At 49.1% G+C, this 5,000-nt stretch overlaps 1 protein-coding gene across 1 annotated transcript in view; it reads right to left on the minus strand.

Moving 5' to 3' along the window:
- The window catches only part of LOC132473847 (histidine-rich glycoprotein-like), an 11,484-nt gene that overhangs the window by 3,624 nt on the left and 2,860 nt on the right, over positions 1–5,000 (minus strand).

Genomic DNA, 5,000 nt, shown 5'->3' on the forward strand with positions numbered 1-5,000 from the left:
CAATGCAAAAACATTTCTATACTCATGGGAAAAACATGAAGTATGATCAGAGGTGCACATTGGCATCAGGGATCTATGGCTCAGCTCTGTTTGTACGCTGTGAGGGGGGCTGCTTTGAGCCAGCCTCAGCCCTTATCACTCCACCCCTCCACCCCTCCACCCCTCCACACCTCCACTCCTCCACTCCTCCACCCCTCCACCCCTCCACCCCTCCACTCCTCCACCCCTCCACTCCTCCACTCCTCCACCCCTCCACCCCTCCACCTCTCCACCCCTCCACTCCTCCACCCCTCCACCCCTCCACTCCTCCACTCCTCCACCCCTCCACCCCTCCACCCCTCCACTCCTCCACCCCTCCACCCCTCCACCCCTCCACTCCTCCACTCCTCCACTCCTCCACCCCTCCACTCCTCCACTCCTCCACCCCTCCACTCCTCCACCCCTCCACCCCTCCACTCCTCCACTCCTCCACCCCTCCACTCCTCCACTCCTCCACCCCTCCACCCCTCCACCCCTCCACCCCTCCACCCCTCCACTCCTCCACTCCTCCACTCCTCCACCCCTCCACTCCTCCACCCCTCCCCTGCACAACGATCTCAGAGGTGACCATTCAATTAAGCCCCCAAAGACAACTTTTCTCCCCTATTCTCTCTCTTTCTTTATTTTTCTCTCTGTGTCTCTCTGTGTCTCTCTGTCTCTCTATATCTCTGTCTTTTCCCTCCCCCCATCCCCTATCCCCCTCCCTCCATCCCCTACCACCACCCCCCCACCCCTCTGCCTCACCCAACCTGTAATTATAGAATTGGACAAGGCACTCGCACTGTAACCTGCTGTAAAATATGACCATCCATTTGGCCCTTATCCATTCATCGCTGCCCGCCCCTCCGCCGCCCCCGGCCCCACCCCTAAGCTGGCGCTCTGTGATCCCCCCCCCCAGCCCATCCCCGGCCCGCCCCGCCCACCGCTCCCCCTCTTGACCGCTGCGGTGCGTAACGTCCCGTCCCCACCGGGTAATGAATTGCTTTCACTTTTAACCTCGGCCTGATATCCGCTTGAACTTCTCCCTGCAAATCACCCCATTTTTTTTTTTCTCCCTTCCTCTCCCCCAGCGTCCTCTTCCTCCTCTTCCTCCCCCCTCCCCCCTCAGTCTGCGTGCCATCTCTCAGCCACACGCACTAAATTAAAATATGAAGTCAGTCCATTTAGAAGTTGCTGCTGCAAGCGTTTGTGTTATGGCCGGATGTGTAAAATAAAGGGGATGAGTGAAGTTGGGGTGGTGACGGTGTTGGTGGTGTTGGTGGTGGTGTCGATGGGGGAGGATTGGGTAAAAAATGACAAACATAGACATCCTGTGAAAAATCTGAATGCAGTTTTTATGTAATTTGATGAGATTGTACGGCAGAGGCCGTATGTATGGAGGATGGTTGGAAAGGGTGTGTTATTGTTTTAGTGTTTGTGTGTGTTTGTCTGTTCATTTGGCCTCTATTAAATAGTAGTTCTTCATAACAAACTTAATTTGATCCAACAACATTGTAAAGGTGCAAACAGGGCCCTGGATTTGTGCATGCACAGTTCATTTTCACGCTTGCTGTGGATGTGAACACAACAAAGCCATACGTGTGTATGAATACAATTAATGCATACACACACGAATCCACAATAACCACAAATCCACACTCTACACACATTCTCCTTCCCCCTGTGTAGCTTTTGAGGGGTGTGACAATTCCTTACATCAATCATTAAGATGGCCGTTTTGGATAAAACTTAATCTGAAGTCATTCATTGGCAAAGGATGATGGTTGTGTATGTTTTCGGGTACGCAGTGATGAATTAATATTCAAGTGTGCTCTCGTTTGGTAGTCCCATTCCGAATGACCTCTTCCTTTGCATGGTTTCTCTCCAACACCTCCAATGCCCTGTGATCTGTGACTGCCGCTGGGCCATACCTCATGTATTTATGGACTGTTTAGAGCTCAAACAGCAAAATAAATCACAAAGAACTGCTCCTTGCACAGCACAGAAAAGAGGAGTTGAATTCCAAACTACAGGCCAGTTTGGGATGTCTGTATTGAGGTAGTGTCGGACATCTACACTAGTCTGTGCTGATTTCAATAGTCAGCATACATAGGAAAAGACCCAAACTAATACACATACGTTTCCACGCACACACACACACACACACACACACACACACGCACACGCACACGCACACACACACACACACATGCGCACACACTTGCACCATGTGTGCAACATCAGCCAACGCAACGTATCCCAATAAAATAAAGAAAGAGAATATAAAAGAGGGGAACAAAGACAAACGCACGCACACACACACACACGTCTCAGGCCTCCTGATGAACAAGTCCATAGGACACACAGACTCCATATGTCCTGGACAGCAGGGGTGAGGTGGTCCTCCCAGTCCAGCTAATCAATCACAGAGACCCCTGTCCCGCAGAGGTCAGCCTGGCTCCACAGGGCAGGGTGCAGAACCCAGAGCACTGCGCCAATAATCGCCGTTTTAGCTGAGCCCCAATGAATTCCTGCTCACGAGTACAACTTGCAGTAGGTCAACGGAAGCAGGCGAAAAGCCGCTGGTGGCCATGCCAACGATGCACTTAACTTTGCCTTTGTTTTCATAGTTGGATCAGACGCGTTTGAAGCCTTACGCCTCGTCTTTTGTCCTAGAAGCACCTCCAAAGGCCTTGACCACCTGACTATTTATTATTCAGTAATTTAGCTTCAATCCAAAGCATCACACCGTGAATTCAGATACATGTCATTAGGAGCAGGCCGGGGTTGGACAGTGAATTAGGATTTATGTAATTAAGGAGCAGGTACGGGTTAAACAGTGAATTCAGACACATGCAATTGAAGAGCAGGTAGGGATGAGATGTTGCATACATGTAGACTGTGGACATTTGGGAGGAAACCAAGGACACCTGGAATTCATCCTTAACCCTCTTCAGCTTGGAGTCAACAACCTAACCGCTTTTGTCCTGTAACCCACCATAATTACAACTCATGTAATACATACATATATTGGCCTTTATATATGTATTAAAGATAATCAATAAAGATAAAGAATATATAAATTATATTAATCATCATCATCATCATCATCATAAATAACGTCATCACAATCTTCATCATCATCATCATAATAATCAATAAGGCTAATCGTAATAACAGTGGCAATGTACCATATTCCATAGCATGCCATGAGTCACCCATGCCAACGTTTCCCCCTCGTCAGGCGGCAGCGGCCGACCGGTCCAGTGGGAAGTTCACGTGGACAGTCAGCTGGCCGCCATCTCTTCCCCCTGCTCCTCCTCCTCCTCCTCCTCCTCCTCCTCCTCCTCCTCCTCCTCCTCCATATGGCTCGCGAGGAGGTGTAATAGTCCCACTAATTTCCCAATAATAGCGTAGGGACTCGGAGCATGTCATCTGGGGGGGACCGCCGTCCCCACAGTCCTCCCAAATCAATACCTGGCCCCTCCTCTGGGGCCCCCGCTGCCCGGGGGGACGTCAATACTGTCGATTGGGTATTAAAGAACATTTCATCAGCGTATGTGACATGGAGTGTGTGTGTGTGTGTGAGGGTGTGTCTGTGTGTGTGTGTGCGTGTGCGTGTGTGTGTGTGTGCATGCGTGCGTGTGAGCGTATGTGTGTTGGAGGTCACGGATGGAATCCCTCCCGAGGTCCCTCGGATGGGCTGTATAACCCTCCCCCCCACACACACACACACATTGTGTGTGTGTGTGTGTGTGTGTGTGTGTGTGGGTGGAAAGAACCCCCCCGAAGAGGTCCCAAGTTGATGTGCCATCCTTCCTGACTATTGACAGATCGCATGACAGAGTGCATCGTATTCTTTTACAGCACTGGGTTGTATTCCGCTTAAAGGGGCGAGCAAGGGAATAAATGGCTGCAGGTCATGTTTTCATTTTTCCTGCCATTCATTGTCATTTGGTGGCTTTTGCCCACTTAAGGACAAACAGTTTTGAATCAAACAAGCAACTTGTCAAAGTCTTCTGGGATGGCTTGCGGGTGTGAATATGTATCTTAGAATTGCATACAACTGCCAAAATGTTTATGCGTACATTAGTAATCAAATCACGACCACCATTTTTGTGTCCTAAAATGACCACATCTCACAGGCTCCTTTGTGTGTCGGCCTGTTTTTAGACGATGATGATGACACGGCAGTCTGAACGACATCACAGCGACCGTGGCATCGCTGAGAGGACAGGGGACTTGCTGGGGGTGACCTGTTACTGTTCCAAAGACGCGTCACCTGAAGGCATCCAAGCGAGCATCTGCAAGATCATACATCAAATCTCCCCACATGTAGCCTCCTCCTAACTCGACCAGGAGAGCGTGGCCGCTGCTGGGCCTGCAGTCGGACATTACTGACGTGCCAATCACAAACACGCCAATCCACTGGACAGGCGCTGGAGCTGAGATGTCGTGTAGGGGGTTGGGGGGGCTGTGTGTGACAGACACATTATACATCGTGAAGCGTCAACATCGTACAGGGGAGGGTAGAATTGGAACGGGTAACATCACCTAAAACTAAATAAAACGTTCAACGTTATAAATTGACATGACTTCACATGGTAATCAAAACGTCGACCTATTCAAGTTTATTCGTGGAAGCCTTTAAAGGAAATTATATGCTTGTATTCCAGTCGTCAACTGTCCAACATAATACTCAGAATAACAGTATGCATGTAAATATATCTATGTATATATATGCATATATGTATAGATATGCAGATATATGGTAAGCAATAAAAATAAATAATCAGACCCATCGTCTGTATTCCATTAATGAATTGCATGTTTTAGGTCCATGTTTTAATATGCTTGCTTTGTGGGGCTGAGAATGTGTTCCACCTTCTGGGGAACAGAGGACAAACCACAAAAAGGATTCCATGGCCCCATATTCCATTTCACTCTTATTGTTGTGTATTTACCTACGTGATCCCGTTTTG

The sequence above is a fragment of the Gadus macrocephalus genome, chromosome 16 (genome assembly GCF_031168955.1).
Source record: "Gadus macrocephalus chromosome 16, ASM3116895v1".
Lineage (NCBI taxonomy): Eukaryota > Metazoa > Chordata > Actinopteri > Gadiformes > Gadidae > Gadus > Gadus macrocephalus.